The following is a 25,171-nucleotide window of genomic DNA, read 5'->3' as shown; positions in this document are numbered from 1 at the left end:
TCAAGTCAAGAAAAATAAAATGGTAGTAGATCACTATAATAAACACAGAGTCACCTTGCAAATTCCAAGAAGCATCACACGCCAACTTTCTTGGCATGAACAAATGCACTCACAACTCATGAACACCATAATTGACTCACATGTATCTAAAACTAAACAAACACAATTTTATTGCTATCTATGATGGAAGGCCCTGCGAAGAAGTTGGAAGCCTTATTTTCTTCAAGGGACTCGGAGAATTTGGTGAGACATAGTATCAACGGGAGCACATGATGTGGATTTTTGCTGCTGTTGGAACACTGCATTAGTTGAAGAAGCATTGGATTGGCAGTTGAGAGTGCAAGTAGATGCTGTAAAACCTAAAAAGCCAACTGGTAAATTCTCGCAATTGCAGATCTCAATCATGAAGCCATTTGGGTCATGGAAGAAGAGTTGATCAACATAAAATCCTCCTTCTTCCACAATGCGTTTTATGAATTTGATGTTCATCTCTACAAGCTTTCTCTCTACTACCTGCATGCTCCTAACAATAAACAAATATCAGATAAGAAATATTATATTTTTGGGGTGAAAAGTGTCTCAAAGCACCATTTCTTACATTACTTTTAAGTCTATTTATTTAAATGTTGTTATAAACTCAAAAAATTATCATGAGCCACATTCTTCAATATTTTTTTGAGACACTCTTTCAGGGATAGCCATCATAGAAGTTTCTAGATGAATCATTTCCTACCCAATGTTAATAATTGCAAGTGATTCTCAGTAACCAAAAAAACATTTAAGTGGTATGGTATGCAATTCTATATCTTACAGAGACAATTAAATTGTTAAAAAATGACAAGAATTAATGTTAACAATGTAGTTATCTGAGTAAATTTAGTTTTACCATTCAAGGAGTTGTGTAACTATATGGAGTTATGTAACAAAGTCTTTGTATTAAAAAGGTGATTGCCTGAGAGGCTTAATGTGCATTGGAGAGTCATTTTAACCCGGAGCAATAAAAATTTCAATCCTTTGCCAACTCAACAAGGCTCTCTAGGATTATAGCAGCAGTTCTTTTACAAGCTCCACGCTCAACTCCACTGGTTGACACAGAACACAATGGGCTTAGAACACCATCTTATCCCTGGCTTTGAAGCTCACGGCTTTCTGGCCTTGGCTCTGACTCTTGGCTCTCGGCTTTGGCTCTGGCTCTTCGGCTTTGGCTTCTCTGAGCTCTCTCTCTCAGTCTCTACGTGCATCAATGGTTCGCTCGACCTCCAAGCAACCTTTTGCAACCTTCCAGTGACCTTCAGTCAAATGCACTTTCTACGCTGCATCTCTGTGAGCTATCAATAGTTTGCTCGACCTCTAAATGACTGTCTCAGCAACTTTCAGCTCTTTGGTTTTTCGCTCGACCTCCAAGCGATTCCCCAAAGGCTCCCTTAACTGCCTGCGCTCTTGCTACCTTGTCAATTGGGATCTCTGGCTCTCTTGAGGCATTTTTCCAGCTCTGCAGCTTTCCCAGCCGTTTCTCTGTGTGTAATCATCCCTTTGTGGCTCTACGGCTTCTCTGCGCATTGTCTGTTTGACTGGCCATCTGAATTTGCGGCTCCGTGGCTTCAAACGCATCATTGTTTACCAAAAACGCTCGCTTGCAGCATGGCATAGTGATTAGGGGCCGTTACAGAGGGATCGGGCCATTCTTCCAGGAAAAAACCCGAAAATGGAGAAAAATCCAATACACAGAGATTTTTCCGAAGTTACATTATCGGGTGCGAAGTCCCGGACTTAAAATTCCATTAAATCGCCCCTATAAACCCTATCGGGTCTGCCATTAGTCGAATATCGCTATCACATCATCGCATGGCCAAAATCCCAAATACACGAGATAACATAGAAAATCCGAATTCCCAGACTTCAAAAATTATGTAATTGGGCTTATAATCCCCATCGGGTCCGGCCCTTATCGCTTATCGTAATTGCAATCACATTAGCCCTGCTATCAGGGATCGCCGATCACTGATTTAATCTAGACTGTTGATCTGATCCCCGATCAGACGGTCCAGATCGCATCACATATCGTTATTGAGTTGGCCCTTTGTGTCGGGGATCGTCGATATCTCGACCGCCAATTTAATCCTGGCTGTTGATCTCATTTCCAATTTGACGGCTAAGATCACATGCTACAGATTGCTATCGCATGCACATTCACTAAGGCCCAAGGGTTCTGTACATTGTCGATTCCGATCCGCCAATCCGATCATCGGTAATTGCAATGTCGCATAATCGCAATCGCCAAGTCCTCCCGCCAAGCCTTTGTCCCTTCATCGCTCCAATCCGATACATCTCACGGATCTGATAAGGGTTTAGGTTGCAAGACATAATATTTCGGGTCCGCCCTTTAAAACTTTCACATGCGATTTTGCATATAAGGCCTTTTATGTCATTTTTAGAAGAAATGCCTCCTTTTCCAAAGGACAAAGGCAATCTTCTTTCTGTGATAACTTCATCATCCGAAGTCTGTTTTAGCCCATTCAAGTTGCAGTAAATTCAGAATGAAAAGATCTACGCAATGGGACTATTTCCAGGGGCATCCTTGGACTTTCATTTTCCTCTGTGAGGAACATTTAGACTTAGAAGTCTGTCCAAAATCCATTTTGGATCACGCCTTCCCACTAAAGAACTTTTGGTCTCCAAAAGACTGATATACTGATTTGAACACTAAATGAGAGTAATATCACCCTCTTCTTTCATCCTTCACACACTTGCCTTGCATAGTGCCTCTGAACCAAAGCCTTTGACTACTCTCCTTCCTGGATGTGCTAGTCCTCCTGGGAAGAACTGCCTTCCTCCTTGCCTTCCTGCAAAACTCCTACTGAGATGGTCACAGAAGGTAGTTTGAACTTTTCTTCCTTGATCATTGATCCAAGGTGGCTCAAACAAATGTGAAGTACATCTGCTCCACAAAATTTTCATTTGTACCTGTTTGAAACGCTGTCAACAACAACTGTTAACAACAACAGAAATACAGACAACAACTGGATGGTCTAAACTCCTGCTTCAACAAAAGAAATAGATTTCACATCTTGTGAACACTTCCATGTCATACATCTACATACAAATGATGGAATAGATAACAAGCCCACAAAACATGCCTTTAAAACAATTGACCCTTCAAGTCAAGCATGCAGAAAAAGACCATTAGGACTCTTTTTCAAAAGATGAACCACTTCATCATCATTTTCATCTTGGAAACCAGGTTAACTTCTCTCAAGCTTGCATCACATGCATGTCAAAGCAATCAAACCTTCAAGTTAATCACACACACATGTTCAAAAACAAGGAAATCATCTTCATCCCTGTGTTTATGCACATCAAGCTCATGCATGCATTTCATATTTCAAATTTCGCTTAAGCACACTGTACTTTTGAAGCTGAAATGAAATATAATGTTGTAGCAACAAAGTGAGTCTCCTACTCAACTTCTCCATTCACCTTCTTGGTAAAATCCTGCAACTTGCATTCCATTAACAAAGAAATGAAAATAGCTGCATCAATAGACATGCAATCCTAATTGGATAAGAACTCTAGCCATTTCTTACCAATCCATTTCAAAGGTCTTCCTTTTGTTTGCACATCAACATCAACATGTGAATCATCCTGAAACACATCATCCATGGAAACTTCCTTTCCATTTCTTCCATCTTCTCTTTCCACCTTCTTCAACTTTTGTGGAAGCATTGTTGGATTTAGAGTCCAACACTTTTCAGCAAGATGCCCTTACTTATGGCAGTAAGTGCAACACATGTGCATCCTCTTGACAACATGATTTGCCTTGTCCAATGGACCTTTGGCTTCTTGCTTCTTTTCCTTCAAAAGTTTCCTGTATGTGGCCATTCTCTTCCAACATCTAGAAACATTATGGTTATCCAAACCACAAAAGGAACATGCAACTCTTTTCCCATATCTATGTGGAAATTTATCATGCTTTGAAAAACCAAAAGGAAGATGATTAGAACTAGATTTATACCTTTCTCTTTCACCTTTATTGCCTTCATGAGGAGGTGAAGCAAATGAAGAAGTGGCTCCTTTTGGAACACCATCAATCTCTTCAAGGCTGTTAGAGTCTCCATAACTCTCTGGTTCAAGTGTGTGCTTCTGAACACCTGCATCCTGCAAATGATGTTTCAAGCTATTGCATTCCTCTTGAATACAATCTAAACACTCTTGAGGTAGAGGACCTGAAATGAAACTTCTTCTTGGAACTGTTTCAATGGCCTTCATGGTAGCTTTGGAACTTTCTCCATAAGACTGTCCATAGCTAAGACCCAAATACTTAGGGCTTTCCTCAACCATTATTGGTTCAACAATACCTTGTGCATTTTTACCCAAGCCTTTTCCCCCATAGCCCATCTTGGACATTAGCTTGGAACCTATGCCTCTGGTATGTTTTTCAAAAGATTCAACCAATATAAACATTATTAGAAGAATTTGAAGACAAACAGGAATTGTTTACCTCTTCAAGCTTATACTTGACCAAGGCTTCTTTGGCAACAAAGAGTTGTGACTCCAACTCATGCATCCTTTTCAGGTTCCTATTTGCAATATGAAGTTGCCTCTCCATTTCTTGCAATTTGTCAGAAAGCAACTGCTTCTCTTCCTCCACAGAATTTAACTTCTCTCTAAGTATGCTGCTCTTTCTTCCATCCTCATACATTTCTCTCACCATATCCAACATGGTGGACAAGTCTTGCTTCATGTCTTCATCAAAGAATCTTGTGAAAAAAGAAGAATTTGAGGACTCACTTGTAGAAGTTGTCATTATGCCAATGAACAAAAGAACTTCAAACAAGATTAATAAAGAGCTTATTTAAGCAACCTTTTGCAATAAACCTCTTGTGCTTCAAGGATTTCTTTGAGGTCCTTTGGGATAGAAGAATGCCTTCAACCCTTCTTCCTTCTTGTCCTTCTTAGACTGAGCTATAAATAGCTTTCCCTTCCCCTCTGCAAACTCAAACAATAGTCAGTCTGCAACAAGCATACAATCAATCAGACAATCAATCCTTGACTGCCCAAACACCTTTCAGACAAGCAATATTTTTTCTGTCAATCAAGCATTCTGATCTGATACCACTTGCTCTGGTATAACCAACTTTGATATCACCTTCCTGAAGGTGGGGTTAACCAATCTCAGGCTCTGATACCACCTGATCTGAAAATGGGGCACTAAAGGCTTCTTGTCAAGCTTACAAGAACCTCTCCCACTCCCAAATCTTATATATTCCCAAGACCCAAATGATTAACCAATTGCGGAATTAATAATGTGCTTGAAAATAAGGTGTATGCTAGTGTTTATTTTTGACTATTTATGTGCTTTAAAATTCTGTTGTTTATGTTGATATAACATACATATAACAGTAAAATATTACAACAAATAACAAACACATAAGACAACAAGTTTAATATGGAGTTCACCCAAAACTCTTGGGCTACGTCTCCTTGAGCTCTAGTAAACTCAACTAGGCTCTCTGGGATTATGGCAACAGTTCTTTTACAAGCTCCACGCTCAACTCCAATGGTTTACATAGAACACAATGGGCTTAGAACACCATTTTATCCCTAGCTTTGAAGCTATTGACTTTCTGGCTCTGGCTCTGACTCTTGGCTCTTGGCTCTGGCTCTGGCTCTGACTCTTGGCTCTCGGCTCTGGCTCTGGCTCTTCGGCTCTAGATTCTCTGATTTCTCTCTCTCGACCTTTGCGTGCATCAATGGGGTTAGCCTCCTGCTGCAACAGGTTAATCATCTTTCATGATCGACATTTTTACATGCCAAATATGTCGTTCTATGCATGCTGCAATGCTCCATATTTGCTACAGATGGCCAAAGAACTGTCCATGAAAGCATGCTACTCTAAATGCCACTGCTGTGTTCCAATTTTTGGTAAGCAATTCATTTTTAGTTTGAGGCAGTTTTTTTAGTTGGAGGATTTCAAGCGAGGCATGTCTAACTTCCCCTTCTTCCTCTTTTCCTAAATCTCTCACTAACTTCCCCTAAAAGAGGTCAAGATCTGCTTGATACCTCTTAGTTTCATCATTCTCCATATCATTTGCCTTGGTGAAAATCTGCTTCACTCAAGGAATGTACACACTTCTTCCATCAGTCATTTTCCCCCATTGATAGCCTAAGACATCATTCTTAGCGCCTTTTCTCATCATTGTCATATTAACTATTAACTTTACTATGTAGCTCCCTATTTATTTCCCCTTCCCCTACTAAAACTATGTATATTACTCCCCTATATACTTATCCCCTCCCCCTGGTTGAAAGATAACCATATACATCCTCGGGAATTGCTAAGTTTATCAGAAACTCAGCAAGAACCCACACTACCCTCCTCTAACCATCTTCTAGATGCATTTCAGACCCCTTCCGATGCCTTGAAATCCCTTCAAAACATCAAAAATTTTGCCTCCGACCATAAAAGCCCGCATCACTTACCTTGGGCCTTGCTCCAACTGCAAAGAGTTCTATTTGGACCCCCTCCGATGCGATATCGCAGTCGGGAGGGGAGTCGTGTGTTAACACAATGCATATATGGGAGTCCGACCAATAAAGGCCGATTGCGATTTCGCCGATTGGCGTATCGCATGGTTGCAAACAATGTATATAAGCCCGACAAATGGTCCGCCGATCGCCGATTGCGATATCGCATCGGCAGTCATATGTATATAATGTCCCGCCCCCAGCTTGCTCCGACAGCGAAACGCCAACCAAATCTCAGCCATCCATTTGGGCCCCAGATCAATGGCTAATGTTTTATCGCTTCATTCCTATATATGGCTCTGACCACCGGAGCCGAAAAGATATAAGGCGCGACTTATAAAGTTTTCGGGTCCGTAAGGGCCCCTAGTGCAGCGAAAAGAAGGCTCCTGACAGGCCGGAGCTGAAATGGTATATAAATGCAGTTTGAATGGGTTTCGGGTCCGCTTATCATTTTTATTAAAATCTGTCGAGTTGGGCTCGCCGATGGGCTGGACCCGATCTCCATAAAGAAAGAGCCTATAATGCATTTCGGGTCCGCGGGGTTCATCGCTCATCGGAGGCATTACGGTTTGGGATCCTCCGATCCGCCGATCGCCGATTTAGCGCCAGTCGTTGGATCTGCCTTCGCGCGATCCAATGGCCATGATTTAATAGAATGCACAGTGTTGCGGCAGTGCCAATTTTCAATGAAAATTCATGTTTTTTAAGCATTCGCGCGTTATAAGGAAAGGGGCATTTGTTAAAGTTTTGTTTATACAGCGCTCCCGCCCGCCACAACTGCAAAGGAACGATGCTTTCCTTGGCTATTTTGAAATCGCTTCATGCCCATAATACATCCAAACGCATGGTTTTGCCTCAGCAATCTATTAGCATGCATTTCTCCTCCGTTTCACAGCATTTTTTGAAGATTTAAGCATCATTTTTGATCGGCCAAGCGCCGATAGCATCCCAAAGGCCACGGAAGCATTTGCAGCAGTTATTCTTGCATTAAATTGGCAGATAAAGGGGCGATTAGACAGTTAAAGAGTATCAGAGAGAGAAAGTGGCCTGATTCAGTGTCAAAGTGTATCAAAGGAAGCGGAAAAGAGTATCAAATCAAAATATCAGCAGCCCGAAGCAGCAGAACATTAAAGAGGCTCCCATCAAAGTCAATAAAGCAGCTCAGAGCCATCAAAGCCCACCAGATCACAGTTATGAGCATTAAAGCCACTCTACAGCAGTAGAACCGCCTAGAGGGGCAATTCAAGTGTTTAAAGCCCAGATTTTGTAGAGACAGTGTACAAAGACACATATGAGCAGCGCAGCAAGTCCCAAGGCACAGTTATTGCAGAAGTGCCAGCGCATTGCTCAAAAGACCAATAATTTATTCATTCTTATGGCTACAGTCCCTACGCAGTTGGTAGATAGGCATTCTTTCATTTATTTGCAATAAATGTTTCGTTAGAAGCATTCATTTCTCCAGATCTGCTATCAGATTTGCTGTTGTAGATATTTTCTCTATTTATACCACCCTCTGGATAGTGTAAAGGGTGGGTTGGTTGTATTTCTCATTCCAGACTTGTGCTATAAGATTAAGAACTTCTGTAATCAAAGATCGCTGGAATATTTACATCTGAACTGGCTGGTTGTGCTTTCAATGGCTGAAGAGCTTGATGTGGAATTCATGTGCTTGCTCATGGTCCAATAAGTCTTTCCTCCCTCTGTTGTTAGCTTATATGTATTTGTATCATCTATATATCATAATCTAAGTTGCAGGAATAAGGAATAGTTTAGAAATGGCTTTATGCCCTCTATGCTCAATTCTTGTAACTTTTCTATGTTTTCCTCTGAATTAGTGATAAATATGCATGCTTAATTGATCATGTTTAAGCTATTTCTCATTTCTGAATGCTGTTTAGGAATCCTTCATTGCTCCTATATAGTCTTCATCCACTTTCCCTCTTTGGCTGGATGAGAGATCCTTAATTGCCTCTCATCCCCTAACCTCCATTTCATCCTTGTTCCAACATTTAATAATTGTGCCATGCGTAGCTATCCTGCTCCATATTCCCCTCTTCTGCCAAGGAAAACACACCCTCCAATTCACATTCATAGACTCCATGCCCAATGTTTTGAACTTCTTACACTTTGCATTCCAACTCTGCTTGAATAGATCAACCATCCCACCAAACTCAAACAAAACCCATGTGCATCATATCTAACCTAAAATCATCCCTTAAACAAAGCTAAATCCTAAAGGGAGAGCCCTCTCTAACTGCAGGTAGGCTAGGAACTGCAGTCCAAAGATTGGTTTGTGGTTACCTCGGCCGTATCCCATTGGGAGTCAAAAGGGACAACCTGAGTGATAACAAATGGTTCGCTCGCCTCCAAGCGACCTTTTGCAACCTTCGAGTGACCTTCAGTCAAATGCGCTTTCTGCGTTGCCGCTCTGTGAGCTATCAACAATTCACTCGACCTCCAAGCGACTGTCTTAGCAACTTTCAGCTCTCTGGTTTTTCGCTCGACCTCCAAGCGGTTCCCCAAAGACTTCCTCAGCTGCCTACGCTCCTGGTACCTCATCAATTGGGCTCTCTGGCTCTCTTGAGGCATTTTTCCGGCTCTATGGCTTCCCCAGCCGTTTCTCTGCGTGTAATCATCCCTCTGCGGCTTTGCGGCTTCTCTGTGCGTTGTTTGTTCGACTGGCCATCTGGCTCTGTGGCCCTGTGGCTTCAAACGCGTCATTGTCTACCAAAAACGTCCACTTGTAGCGTGGCACAGTGATCAGGGGCCGTTATAGAGGGATTGGGGCCTTCTTCCATGCAAAAACTTGAAAATGGAGAAAAATCTAATATACAGAGATTTTTTGGAAATTACACTATCAGGCGCAAAGTCTCGAAATTCAAATTCCATTAAATCACCCCTATAAACCCTATCGAGTCCTCCATTAGTCGCATATCTCTATCACATCATCACATGGCCAAAATCCCAAATACACGAGATAACACAAAAAATCTGAATTGCCGGACTTCAAAAATTATGTAATCGGGCTTATAATCCCCATCGGGTCCAGCCCTTATCGCTTATCACAATCGCAATCGCATTAGACCTGCTATCGGGGATCACCAATCACTGGTTTAATCTGGAGCATTGATTTGATCCCCGATCGGACGGTCCAGATCACATCGCATATCGCTATCGCATCGGCCCTTTGTGTCGGGGATACCCGATCTCCCGACTGTCAATTTAATCCTGGCCGGTGATCTCATTTTCGATCCGACGACTGAGATTTCATGCCGCGGATCGCTATCGCATGTCGCATTCGCTACGACCCAGGGGTTTTGTACATCGTCAATGCCCATCCGTCGATCCGATCATCAGCAATCGCAATGTCGCATAATCGCAATAGCCAAGTCCTCTCGCCAGGCCTTTGTCCCTTCATCGCTCCGATCCGATACATCTCACGGATCTGATAAGGGTTTAGGCTGCGGAACATAATATTTCAGGTCTGCCCTTTAAACCTTTCACACGTGATTTTGCATATAAGGCCTTTTATGCCATTTTTAGAAGAAATGCCTCCTTTTCCAAAGGACAAAGGCAATCTTCTTTCTGCGATAACTTCATCATCTGAAGTCCGTTTTAGCCCATTCAAGTTGCAGTATATTCAGAATGAAAATATCTATGCAATGGGACTATTTCTAGGAGCATCCTTAGACTTTCATTTTTCTCTGTGAGGAACACTTAGATGTAGAAGTCTATCCAAAATCCATTTTGGTATTAGTTGGTGCATCAAGGGATGCACAAAACATTAGATGGGGTTAAAATGAAACCTTCTAGCATGACAAATTTGGATTGGGAGGACTTGGATGCCCGAGATCTCAGTACCATCGGGCTGTGCCTGACATTTGAAGTTTTCTTCAACATTGTTGAACAAACCTCAGCAACAGGTTTGTAGAGTAAAACCGCAAACAATGTATATGACCAAATATTTAACCAACATAATTTATTTGAAGAGACAACTGTATAGCCTTTAGATGAAGGAGGGTACTAAAATTGCAAAACATTTAAGTGTATTTAATAGAGTTATTTTCCAGTTATCCGATATGAATGTTAAGTTTGAAGAAGAAGATAAATCTATACCGTGTTATGTTCCTGTCAGACCAGGAGGTAACTCCTCAAAACAATTCATGATATTCATTCAGGTTGATCTTTATTATATACATGAGGGAGACACTGTTCATTTCATCTCCCGGTGACTCTTCATATTTTCTATTATTTATTTACATCAAGTACAGTTATTCACCCAATCCCGATGATTAGGTGTCAACATTCCCCCCTTAATCTGAAGGGATGTTGGTGAGTCCAAGCATCATTCTGAATCTTTCAAGCTTTTCTCTTCCAAGCGCTTTGGTGAAGATGTCTGCAATTTGCTCATTAGTGGAACAATGGCAGAGATGGATTATTTTAGCCTCAACATGATGTCGAATCAGATGATATTTAGTATTGATGTGCTTCGTTCGATCATGGAACTTTGGGTTCTTGGCCAACTTTATTGCCGAGGTATTGTCAATCATGAATGGAGTCAATTGTACTTGTTTTACCTGCAAATGTTCAAGAATTTTCCTGAGCCACACAATTTCTTTTGTTGCCTCAGTTGCTGCCACATATTCTGCCTCTGTTGTGGAATCTGCTGGAACTGATTTTTTGCGTGATCTCCAGGAGACAACTCTTGATCCAAGACTCATAGCATAACCTAAAGTAGATACCCCAGTTTCTTTTTCTCCATCGAAGTCTAAATCAGAGTATCCAATCAAGTTGAAGTTGCCCACCTGTGTATACTTAATTCCAAAGTCTTGAGTTCCCTTCAAGTACCTTAGAACTCTTTTTGCAGTAGACCAATGTCCCTCACAAGGCTTTTGCATAAACCTGGAGAGGATTCCAACAACAAACGTAATGTCTGGTCTAGTAGTAGTTAGGTAGTTGAAACTTCCTACAAGCTATCTATACTTTGTTGCATCCTCAAATTCTTTTCCGTCAATGGATATGAGATTTAAGTTTTGTTCCATTGGAGTAGTAAGAGGATTGCATTCTATCATGCCAAACCTATTCAACAGATCTCCAATGTCCTTCTTTTGAGAAAGGAATATGGACTTCGGATGTTGAGTTACTTCAATACCAAGATAGTAATGAACATAGCCCAAATCAGTCATTTCAAAACCTTTCCTCAATTCCTTCTTTATGGATGCAATGTAGCTTTCATTGTACCCTGTCATCAAAAGATCATCTACATATACCACAAGATATACAACTGTTTTTCCAACCTTCTTGATAAACAAAGTTGCATCATCAGGATCATAATGTTTGAAATTGAGTTTTAGAATATGCTCAGTTAGTTTTCATACCAGGCTTGTGGTTCTTATTTGAGGCCATACAAGGATTTCACAAGTTTTCATACTTTATGTTCATGTCCTTTCACAACAAATCCTTCAGGCTGGGACATAAAAACATTCTCTTTTAGATCTCCATTCAAGAAAGTAGTTTTTACATCCATTTGATGGACTTTCCAACTGTTCTGAGCTGCTAGGGCAAAGAGTGTCTGGATGGTAGCCCATTTTGTTGTGGGGGAAAAAGTCTCCTCATAATCGACTCCTTCCTTCTGTGCAAAACCTTTTGCCACAAGCCTGGCTTTATGCTTGTTAAGTGAGCCATCAGCTTTATACTTGTTCTTGTAGACCCACTTGCAGCCAATTGGTTTGGTTCCTAATGGAGGATCAACCAGCTTCCAAGTGCCATTCTTTATCAGGGCATCATACTCCTTTTGTATCGCTTCTTTCCATTCATCATGAGAAGCAACTTCTTTGAAGGAAGTTGGTTCAAAATATGCAGACAAATTCAATTCACAATCATAAGAAACATCCATATCAACAGGTGAATTAGAGTCATCTACATCACCTCCATTTTGCTGGTTTGAATTTCTAGTTCCTGTCTTTACAACCTCATAAGGATGAACACTTTCAAGTGTCTTTGTCAGCCACTTTGGGGGACCTTTCTTAGATGGTCCAAGCTGCTCCGTTGATTGAGTTGGGACTGAATCAAGATTAAGTCTCCCAATTCTATCAATCACATCACTTAAAGTATCATCCATTGTTGAAGTTTCATGCGGGGGAGAGAGTGCTTCAGAAGAAGATTCCACAGGTTGATCTAGTATAGGAATCCCCCCTTCAAGATGTGGAATCTGATTATCAAATTCTTGAAATGATTTTTCATTTGCGAATCTATCCAAGCGATCAAGTTGCCGCTCAACAACATTGTTAGTTTTGGATGATTCAAGAAAGATTACATCTCTAGATAAAACAAACTTTTTATTGACTTCATCATAGAGACGGTATGCTTTGGAGGTGTTTGAATACCCTAGGAAGATACACTTATGACTTCTTGCACCAAGTTTGTTTCTATGTACCTTTGGTATCAAGGCATAACAGGTGGAACCAAAGACCCTGAGATGCTTTACCGAAGGAATGTGCCCATACCACATTTCATAGGGAGTCTTGTTTCTGATAGAATTAGATGGACATATATTCTTTATATATACAACACATAGAACTGCATTAGCCCAAAACATCATTTTTAAATTTTTGAAGAACAACATGGAGCAAACCATATTTAAGATTGTCCTATTCATTCTTTCAGCTACACCATTCTGTTGGGGATTATAAGGCACAGTTGTTTGATGTTTGATCCCATGTTGGCGAAGATAGTTTTCAAATTCATTTGAAGTGTATTCTTTTCCATTATCAGTGAGAATAGAGCCAATATGAGATTGTGCATCATTTTCAATCCATGTATGAAAGTTCTTGAATGTTTGAAAAGCATCAGATTTGTTCTTCAATAAATAAACCCAACACATTCTAGTGTAGTCATCAATAAATGTCATCATATATTTATTTCCATTTGCAGAAGGAACAGGCATTGGACCACATATATCTGAATGAATGAGTTCAAGTTTTTTATGTGCTCTTGAATGTGAATCATGAAAAAACCGTTTGCTATGCTTTCCTAGAATGCAAGCATCACATTGCTTAAGTTTCCTAGGAATTGTAGGCAAACCAGTAACACCACTTTTCTTCAACAAGCATAGGCTGTCATAGTTCAAATGTCCAAATCTAGCATGCCATAAAAAACTTGATGGAAGTGTACCTTCTTCATAATGAAAACTGTATGAGAAATGTTGTGTGCGAGCAGAGGTACCCTGCAGCTTGAGAGGCCTTTCTTCTTCTATCCCCCTCATGACAAGTGAGTGGTCAAATGCTTTTCTCACCTCAAGCTTGCCATCAAACATATGAATGGAGTGACGTTGTTGGCGGATTTGGACCAAGGACAACAAGTTTCTCTTTAGCCTTGGGAGATATAGAACATGATGCCGAAGAAAGTTTGGAAGACCAGGCAATTTAAACCTGATTGTGCCAAGCCATGATGGCTTGAGTTTTGATTGGTCTGCAAAGTATACTGCTCCATCAACATTGTCAGTAAATTCTTCGAAATCATGTGGCAAGTTTCTCCTGAATCAAGCAACCAATCATTTTTCGAAGAATCAAGTGAAGCATTAAATAAGTCTTCATTTACTCCAATATTACATTGTGCCACAACATAATGAGCGGATTTAGGTGCTTTAACTTTGTCTGTGTCATTAGTTTTACCTTTGGGTTGGTTTCTGATGAGTCTCGGAGATGGGTAACTATATGGGCTCATTTTGCCTATTATTCTCATTTAATCCACCATTCTCCATAGTTTTATGCATGCTTTTGAATATATTTATGTTAATTGTGTGAATGGGAATAGTCACTTTACCACAAAGTCTAATACGTTCTTATTGCAGATGTTTGGACATTTTTGGACCAAGATTAGGCATTTATCAGCAGATTGGCAGCCAAATACGAAGAAACAAGGCTGAGGATTTGTAGGAGGGGTGTCTCCTGCACTAAATGACCTCTTCCTCGAGTTCTCCTCCATTAGCTCGGAGTTCAACAGCCCACCAAAAATGATTTCAAGGGTCAGCTGAGCAAGTCTAGTGAAGTGGCTGATTAACTGAATTTTTGGTCAGCGAAGCTCCTAAAATTAAGGAGGACTGTTGGGAGTCCTCGTTTGCATAAGTAGGAAGGTTTCAAGCCTTAGTAGTTTAGTCATTCTTCTAGTCTATTTTCGCACTTTAGTGCAGCCCTGTATCAGCACATTTTCGAGCTTCTTCATGTAGACAGTTTTTAGGATGTAACTATTATTTTTTTTTATCAATGGAGATGAAACTAGCTTTGCACCAGCTCTGATCTTTCCTAGGAGGTTGTAGCTCTTAGGTTTGGGCCTAACCCAAGTGCCTAGTACCTCCTTTGTGTACCTTTATGTGATTTTCTTGCATTCATAGAATAATTTCTGTTATTTAGGCTGAAATCTTGTTTCATTGCTTAGGTTGTTTTTTATGATTAAGATAGTTGTTCATGTTTCAGGTTGATTTGACAGTTTGGTAATAGAAAAGATCCACAAAAGGGCTACCAAGCAGTCCTTGATCTTAGTTCTCCCTCCTTGGGATCATGAATTGAGACCAAGGTACACTTGCTGCCACAAACACTGTTTTTGCCTTCCAATGCAATTGCTAGTGTTAGATTTTCAATTGGAAAAGTTGATATCAGTTGTGTTTTCATGTTTAGATCTATTCTTGCTCAGTTTCCATATCTCTCTTGCATGATTTTCTGTCTATAAACTTCTGTTCATCACATTTCTGGTTTCTAAGGGCAGATTAGGTCAAAATAGATAGATCTCTTTTTTTTTTAGTCTTTGTTTGAATCAGTTTTGGAAAATAGTGTGCAGAGCACCTGTAATACATTCCTACCTACTATTCCTCTATCATACAACCTACTCCAGTCCCTCACCCAAGATTTCTTCCCTTCATTCACCACACTTTCCCAACTTGCCCTAATTTCTACATTTTTGTGCAACATTGCTTTCTTCATCCTTGAATAAATCCAACCATCTTCATCACTCCTTAGCTTCATTTACCAGCTCCTACACCTCTTAACATCCTTATCCATCCTTCATTTCCACTTCCCCACCGTTTTTCCACCATCAATCCTCTAAAAACCACTTTCGGCCTGTTCCTGTAGAAATTTCTATAGAATTTCTTGTAGATCCCCTGCAGCCTCCTATAGAAGATAACACGAGCGATTTTTCGAGATCTGAACGCCGTGGAAATCTACAGAAGGGTGCTAGGGACCCCTTAGGTCCTCTCCACACCTTCCCAACCTCCTGTAAACCCCCACTCCATTTCCTTTTGCTAATAAACCTCTGCACAGTAAAAAATAGTTAAAACACATGCATAATAATTCTGCATAAAATTGCTCAAAAATACAAAAAGATGATTTTTCCATATTTTTCTTTAGAAGTAGCTTAAACACATGTATTTTACCTCTGCAATAGTTCGTGGCCTCCATTTCAGTAGTTTTACATCTCTTTTCTTGCACAAGTAGGGTTAGTCGGTAAAACTAGGGTTTGCTAGGGTTTGCATTTCCTTTCAGCTTTCATCTTCTTTCTGCAAGTAGACTAGCCTCTTTTGAGTTAGATTTCATCCATCATAGTTAAAAGCTTCTTCTAAGAACTCATAGAAGTTGGCTCAAGCTCCTAGCGAACTTGTGCCAGTTGATCAAGTGACAACTTGCAGTAAGAGCTAGTACTTGTGCATATAGCATTGTCACTTCCAAGTTTGTTATGAACTACCAGGTTGATAAAAGTAAAGTAGGGAGTCCCAGGAGTTGTAGCATCATTCCTGCAATACTGGAGCTCACCAGTTTCTTTGCTACTCAATTTTGTCCCAAGGTAACTTGCATGTGGAGGCATCATGTGATCCATTTCTTTTGCAGCGTATGCAGTGCAAATCTGACTTTTCTCCTTGAGAGTGTTTGCCCCCCTACCTCTAAAATTTCTTCCTCTTCCTCTTCGACCACCTCTTCCTCTGGAAGAATCTTGAGCAAGACACACAACCTCTTCATAATATTTAGGTGTTGTCATCTTTCCAAAAGCTTTCTCTCTTTCAGCAAATTTTTTCACAAGAGAGTCAAAGGTAATATCTTTGAGATTTCCATTTGCTTACAATGACTCAAGATAATTGGAATAAGTAGGATAAAGTGCCTTGAGAAAAGTGATCAGAGGAATATCCAATTCAACCTTCGTGGCTTTGATATCATGCATTATAGATTTTACTTCGGATGCAAGAGTAAGAGGATCATTATTTTGTAATTCAAGAGTGAAGAGTTTAATCATGAGTTGAACAACTTCAAGTACAAAGTGTGAGTCATAGAGTTCCTTCAGTTTTTGTAAGGCTTCGAAAGCATTTGAAGATGGTGAAATATGGCAAATAGGCCTTGCTGTTCTTATTTTCCCAAATGGCGAACTCCTTGTCTAAGGTAGGCTGTTCTGGATCTTTGTCTTCGTCTCCAACACACACTCCTTTCCACAACTCATTAAAAATGAGGGTGTGTTTTATTTTCCTGGACCACTCAGGATAGTTCTCCTTGCCAGTGAGAACTACTCCCACAATAGATATGATTGAATGCATTGTAAAATCTGTGTACTGTGGGAAAAAAATACTTCTACTGCAAAATTTTACTCCTAAAAAAGATTGATTTTGATATATGGAAACAGAGGTATCACTATACAAATGTAATACCATACATTGCAATGTCATTCAGCGTAATAGCATTCACCATTCACTGACTCTAATATTCAATGCATATACATATACAATGAAACAACAACACAACATTGCGGCAACAACGATATATCAATCTTCACCTAATTTGAACCAAACAATACCATGCCAGAACACAGCATTGTAGCAACAAGTACAATATGATATGTAAAATTTGTGTATTGTTACCAATCGGATTTATTTATATGGAGGAGAAAATTTGTATGGATAGGGAGTGGTGTATGGAGGAGCGAATTTACTGATATTGCGAGTTAAGAGGGGCAGCGATAGCTCTCATACCTTCATATGGAAGCAGCCCAACGTGGGAGGAGGGTGTGCTTAGCTGTAGTGATCAAAGGTATGAACGTTGATACCAAAGCGTTCACCGTGGAGCAGCTTACCGCACCAACATTTGCAGTGCAGTGCAAATACCATACGATAGCATGGTGTTGTAGAAGGCAACGATGGTCTATCACTTGCGTTCAATGTGGAGTCGACTGTGTATGAGCCAAGCGTTCACCATGGAGGAGGCCGAGGGTGCTGTAGAAGGCAGTGTTCAACAAGGAGCAACGTTCAAGGCAGCGATATACCACAGTGGCGTTTACCATTACCCAAAACTGCCAGAATTCAACATTCACTAATCCGTTTAATGCACCACTCAGTGTTGAACGCAGAGAACATAAAACACATAGATAATTTAGCACTCTATCCAAACACACAAAGGGATAGTTCAAAAAAATTGTAACACATTGAGGGTAGACAGAGGATGTAGCGCAAAAATTTGGGACATAGGGACAATATTACAGAGGTTTGACAGAGATGACAGTCTACAAAAATGCAGAATAGAGGTAGGAAGGAGTTACAAATTAAAGAGGGAAGCCAAAAATGGTGCTGGCTTTGATACCATGTCAGACCAGGAGGTAAATCCTCAAAAAAATTCATGATATTCATTCAAGTTGGTCTTTATTATATACATGAGGGAGAGACTGTTCATTTCATCTCCCGGTGACTCTTCATCTTTTCTATTATTTATTTACATCAATTACAGTTGTTTACCCAATCCTGATGATTAGGTGTCAATAGTTCCTTGTTCGAGTCTTAGGATCACTTTGTGACTTTTATTAGTTTGAGCACAACCGAATCTTTGGAATTTGATTCAGTTGTGGGAGCTTTGTTATCTGAAGAAGTATGAAGGAAGTCTATCATTAAAACTTCCACACCAAAATTTATGGTAGCCAGAGGTCGTCCAAGGAAGGAGGGGAGAAATCAAGAAGTTATTCCAGATCAAAATTTAGAGGCAAGAAGTGTAAAGTCAAATGTTGGTATTGCAACAAAATAAGGCATCTCAAGAAATACTATTGGAAAAGAAAGGAGTCCGTTGAAAACCCAAATAAGGAAGCAAATCAAGATGAGTCAGGTATGATTGATGAAGTTTTATCTACTGAATTAGGTATGGTAGATGAAGCTTTACTTATTTGCAATGCTTATTAGAATTATGAAAATTGATTATTAGATTTTGGTGCTTCTTATCACATGAGTCTGCACATAAATTGGTTCACTTCATATCAAGTTGTGAATGGTAGTTCTGTGTTTATGGGTAATAATGTATCTTGTCAAACTATTAGGATGGGAAATATCAAAATGAAAATGTATGATGGTACAGTTAGAACATTAACTAATGTTAGAAATGTACCTGAGTTGAGAAAGAATTTGATTTCTTTGCAAGTAGTGGATTCAGAAGGTTACAAGTTTACAGGTCAAAATGGAGTGCTGAAAGTTTCAAAGGACATTCTGGTTGTTATTAAGTCATAGAAGATCAAACATATTTATAGACTCAAAGGAAGTACTTAGGTCAGCAAGGCAGTGACTATATCTGATAAGGAAAAATAAGATACTTGCCTATGGCATCAACAACTGGGTCACATGAGTGAGAAGGGCCTTCAGGTACTAATGAATCACAAATTACTTCCTAATTTGAAATACTTGAGTTTGGATTTTTGCAAACATTGTGTATATGGAAAACAATGTAAACAAAAATTTAAAACCAAAAGTCACAATAGTAAAAGAATTTTGGACTATATTCATTCTAATCTTTGGGGACCATCTCCTACTATATCTTATGGAGGTGCATTATGCTTCTTAGCATTTATTTATGATTACTCCAGGAAAGTTTGAGTCTATATGTTGAAAATAAAAGTTAAAGTATTTAATGTTTTTAAACAATTTAAAGGTATGGTGGAAAAAAAATAGGCAAATCAATTAAATGTTTAAGAACTGACAATGGCGGTGAATTTACTTCCTTAGAATTTGAACAATATTGCAAGGATGAAGGGATTGTTAGACATAAAACTATTGTCTATACTCCTCAGCAAAATGGTATTGCTAAACGTATGAATCATAATCTTATGGAAAGATCCAGAAGCATGATCAACAATGCTACCCTGCAGCTGTGGGATGAAGCAATATCTACTACTTGTTATTTGGTAAACAAATCACCTTCAATTGTTAATAATTGTAAAATTTCTAAAGAAGTTTGGTTGGGTCAGTCTTGTGATTATTCTCATTTAAGAATTTTTGGTTGTGATGCCTATGCTCTTATGACTATGCGGTGAAAGGATACAGGTTGTGGGATCCTTCATAATGTAAGATAGTCATTAGTAGAGATGTAACATTTTATGAAACCTCTCTTCTAAAATCAGATGTTGAAAAAGCTGAACAAGAATAGGTATTGTCGAATTAGCGATTTCAGTTGGAGACTAAATATTTTTCGGAAGATTGAAAGGAAAGAGAGACTTCTAAAGAAAAAGGTGAAGAAGATGCAAAGGAAACTGTAGAAGTTCAAGAACCAATCCAACAAATAGTGTTCTACAAGGGAAATAAGAACACCCAAAAGATATGAAGATTTTGCTTCATCTATTGCATTGATTATTGAAGATGGGGAACCTTCTTGCTAACAGGAAGCAGTGGATGATGTGGATAGAGAAAAGTTGAAAAAGGCTATGGATGAAGAAATGGATTCCTTAGCTAAGAACAAAACCTGGGATCTTGGAGAACTTCCTAAAGGGAGAAGTGTTGTTGGATCAAAATGGGTCTTCAAGTTGAAGCGAAATGTCGATGGAAGTATCGAAAGGTATAAGAAGAGGCTGGTAGTAAAAGGGTATTCTCAGGTTGAAGGCATTGAATTTCATGAGACCTTTTCACCAGTCGTAAAACTTGTTCCTATTCATACTATGTTAGCACTTAGTGCATTACTTAACCTCGAGTTAGAACAGTTAGATGTTAAAACAATTTTTTTTCATGGAGATTTGGATGAAGAGATTTATATGGAACAACCAAAAGGTTTTGTACAAGGTCACAATAAAAGATTAGTTTGCAAGCTCAAGAAATAATTGTATGGTTTGAGGCAGCCTCCCAAGAAGTGGTACAAGAAGTTTGACTCCTCTATGGTGAGCCAAAACTTTACTAGAAGTGAGTATGATCATTGTATATACTTTAAAAGTTTGAATGACATATTCTTATTGCAAGCAAAAGAATGGAAGAGATCAACAGGTTAAAGCTCAACTTTCTAGGACGTTTGATATGAAGTATCTTGGAGCTACAAAACATATCTTGGGAATGGAGATACACAAAGACAAGAAAAATGGAAAGCTTTGGTTATCACAACAAAAGTATGTGGAGAAAATACTTGAAAAGTTCAGTATGAACAATGTGAAACCTGTTAATGTTCCATTAGCTTCCCATTTTAAGTTCTTTTTCGAGTTTGAGTCCTAGTAATGTTGAAGAAAAAAATTATATGTCTCATGTACCACATGAAAATGCGGTAGGAAACTTAATGTATGCAATGATATCTAAAAGACCTGACATTTCACATGTAGTTGGAGTTGTCAACGGGTTCATCGAAAATCTAGGAGAAGAACATTGGTGAGCAGTAAAATGGGTGATTCTGTATTTGAGAGGCACACGTGACCATTGTATCTTCTTTCATGGTAGTTAAGGTTTAGTCTGTGGATATGTGGATGTTGATTATGCAGGTGATTTGGACAAGAGGAGATCTACTACAAGATATGTATTTACTCTTGTAGGTGGAGAAATTAGCTGGATGTCAAAGCTTCAAGAAACAATTGCTTTGTCCACTACTGAAGCAGAGTATATAGTTGCTTTAGATGCCTGTAAAGAGGAAATCTAGTTGAAAGGTCTACTTGATGAGCTTGGAAGGATGCAGGAGAAAGTGAATGTATTTTGTGACAATCAGAGTGCTATTCGTTTGGCTACAAACCCAAATTATCACAACAAGACTAAGCACATTGATGTAAGGTCTCATTTTACGAGATGTGATTTATGGTGACAAGGTAGCTCTCAAGAAGGTCCATACATAGGAGAATCGTGCAGAAATGTTCAGGAAGGCAATTTTAGCAGAGAAACTGCGATGGTGTTTGGCTTCTCTTAGCTTGCAGAAGAGATGATGATTGGGCATGGGCAAGGGATTAGGAAAATTGTTGTCAAGGTGGAGATTGTTAATGAATGACAACAATTAACAATGTAATTATCTGAGTAAATTTAGTTTTATCGTTCAAGAAATTGTGTAACTATAGGGAGTTGTGTAACAAAGGCTTTGTATTAAAATGGTGATTGCCCGAGACTCCGCTTATTGTACATTCGAGAGTCATTTTTGACCTGGAGCAATAAGAATTCCAATCCCCTACCCCGTGGAGGTTTCCTTGACACAATGTCATGGTTTTACCCTATAATTCCTTGTTTTTTCTTATGTGATTTAATTTCCTATTCTTTGTGCATTTCTTCCTTAGTTAAATGTTAATGGGCTCTAAATACCAACATAAATGGGATGTATCTTTTACCTTGTGAATAAGTAATTGGGCTTATAACATTTATTTTTGTTTTTGAATAAGTAATTTGGGTTATTTTAAAAGTGTGAAATGAAAAATTATAATGGAATAAGATATATATATATATATATATTGATTGAATTTAATTGATTTATAGACCCTTAATAGTTTAAAAATTTGATTAACAAAGTGAAGTCAAATAATCAACTTCAAATTCTGAATATTCTAATATATACAATAAAGATGAAGATGACTTCACATATAAATTTTAATGGATTGTAGGTTTGGGAATATTTTAGAAATCTGATGCACAAGAGGGAACTCAAACAATTGAATTTAAATTTCAAAAATATTATGAAATCTACAATAAAGATGATGATGACTTGACATATGTATGAGAGATGCGCTAATGTATAACACCACATTGAAATTTCTTTATTCTTTAGTCTGCGTGTTATATATTTTGGAGCTTTTCAAGGCACTTTTTTGTGTAGAGTTTTCCTAGAATCACGCAGGGAATCATTTATTGAAATTGAAGTTTAAGTTGTGAAATCTCCACAATTTGAATTCCATTGGGATTTTTCAGGGTTTTGAATCCATATATGCGGTCAATAATGTATTTTGAACAAAATAAAATCATGATTTGACCAAAAATTGTTTGGCGGGATTCTGACCAAAATCTCCCAAACCTAAAATAGTTAAACACCACCATTTTTTATTTATTTCATACCCTGTAAAATCCTATTCTCATATGATAATATTATTATGATTTGGAGAAAAATTTCAACCTTCTACACTTGTTAACTTACTTTTACCATAATCTACCCTATAAATTTCTTGGCAATCATCTACCTTGAAATTTTTTATACAATCAACAAATTTAGAATAAAACCAAAACCATTCAGAAAGCATTGTTCACGTAATGATTTTTGTCAAATGAATTTAAGAAAATTGGACACTCTTTAACAATAGTTACCAAAGCTATTTTCTTATAAAAAATTGGTTTACTATGTGAAGACAACACCAAACCCATATCCATGGGATTAATATTTTGTAAACATACCTGAAAGGACATGTGATTATCCATGGGGTTGATCTCGTGTTTCTTGGGAATTGAGTTTGGATTAGGAATCTGCAACAAGTGTATCCCCATTCCATAGCTGAAGAGCCTACAGGAAAACAATAATGAATTGAACAGAGTTTCCAAAAAAATTTATTAACACACTCCATTTCCCCATGTAGATCATGGAATCTTACCATGCTTGTGTGTATTTGTTTATCTACTTACCATGCTCCATCGAAGTTAAATGATCCAGGCCTCTTAATAGGAAAGAAACCAAGAAAATTTTCATAAAAGTTCATAGAATCCTAAACATATCAACATGTTAGAGATATATGGTTCATAGACACAAGGGGCAGTGGCCCAACAACTCCCTTGGCTGAGGTGCTCTTTGCAACATTTCCCACCATCTTTTCTTTTATGGTCCAAGGTGTTTTTCCTGTGAGAGAAGCTCTGGATCTTAGGAGTGCACGCGTATTGAACTTGGGAGGATTGATTCCCTAAGTGGGATTTGATCTAGCACATAATTTAGACCAATGCGAAGAGAAATAACCAAACAATATTTGAAGTGTAGCATCCACAAACATGCTTTTATGGGCATCCACAAAAAACCCAACTATTTTTTTTGGGGGAAATCTTTTGGGTCATTATCACACAAGATCAACGCACTCACCATGTACAATTTGATAGCATGACACTTACTTACAGGCCACTCGCGTCCATATTGAGTGGGGCCTAATAAATATCAATACGACCTCCAATCTATAACTCTTGTATTGTGGGCCAAAAATTTGAAAGAGATTTCTAGATTTTGGGACTCGTTGGTTATTTACTATCACAACCGTATTTAATAATGTGGTTGATATACACCAATCAATGTAATTTTCATATGTTGATTGGTATATAGAAGGTGAAAAATGTCGTTGATTGACATATATTAACCACAATAGTTAATATGGTTGTGCTAGTTATAACCGACATGCGTGGAGTGGATTCATTGACCATGATTAACAACATTGACCATGGTAAAGATTATATTAATGTTAATTCTAATGTTCAATGGTTGACCGTGGTTGATACACCATGGTTCAATGGTTAACCATTGTTGACCACAATTTGACTATCATAGTCAACAATGATATTGGCAATGGTTGACATTGTTTGACGATATTCAATGGTTGATCTTGGTTGATAACCATTGTCAACCATGTGGTTTTTAAGGTTGACTATTGTCAACCATATTCAACCATTAGCAATGGTTATCCACCATGGTCAACCGGTGTCAAGCATGTGGTTGTTAAGATTGACTATTTTCAATCATTGTCAACCATGTGGTTGTTGAGATTGACTATTTTTAACCATATTCAACCATAATTTGACAATGGTTGACCACATTCAACCATTGTCAATCGTTGAAAATGGCTGAGAATGGTTGACAACCATTGACCATGGATGACCATGGATGACAATGTTTGACAATCGCTAACCATGGTTGAACATGGTTGACAATGGTTAATGTTGACATATTTTCAATGATAATGGTTGACCATGGTTGAACATATTCAACTATTGAAAATGGTTGACCATCTTCAATCATTGAGATTGGTTGACAATGGTTGACCATGGTTGACCATGGTTGACCATGGTTGATAATGACTAACAATGATTGACCATAGTTTGGCTATCGATCCATGGGTGATAATATTTGACCATGGTTGGCAATGGTTAATAATGGTTGACCATATTCAACCAATGTTAATGGTTAACAATGGTTGACCATGGGTTGACTACCAAACTATGGTCAATAATGATATTGACTATGGTTGACCATTGTTGATAACCATTGTTAACCATGTGGTTGTCAAGGTTGACTATTGTTAAATATGTTAAACATAAGGCTAAGCAAGTTTGATCATGGTCAATTATTTAAACATTGACTATAAAGGTTGACTTTGTTTGACTAGGTTTGACTGATGTGGTTCACTATATTTGATTATTAATATTAATAGGTGATTATGTTTGATCGAAATTGAA

The 25,171-nt window shown here is 38.6% G+C and overlaps 1 pseudogene; it reads right to left on the bottom strand.

Moving 5' to 3' along the window:
• Positions 1-222: 222 nt before the first annotated feature.
• LOC149162975 (glyoxylase I 4-like) lies at positions 223-23,547 on the bottom strand (annotated as a pseudogene).
• Between the last annotated feature and the right edge of the window lie 1,624 nt (positions 23,548-25,171).

This window comes from Pinus tabuliformis, chromosome 5_2, assembly GCF_031772625.1.
Source record: "Pinus tabuliformis cultivar Carrire ecotype Pingquan chromosome 5_2, CPIR1, whole genome shotgun sequence".
Classification (NCBI taxonomy): Eukaryota; Viridiplantae; Streptophyta; class Pinopsida; order Pinales; family Pinaceae; genus Pinus; species Pinus tabuliformis.
The sequence above is the reverse complement of the archived record's forward strand: the minus strand, read 5'-3'. Positions and strand labels throughout refer to the sequence as shown.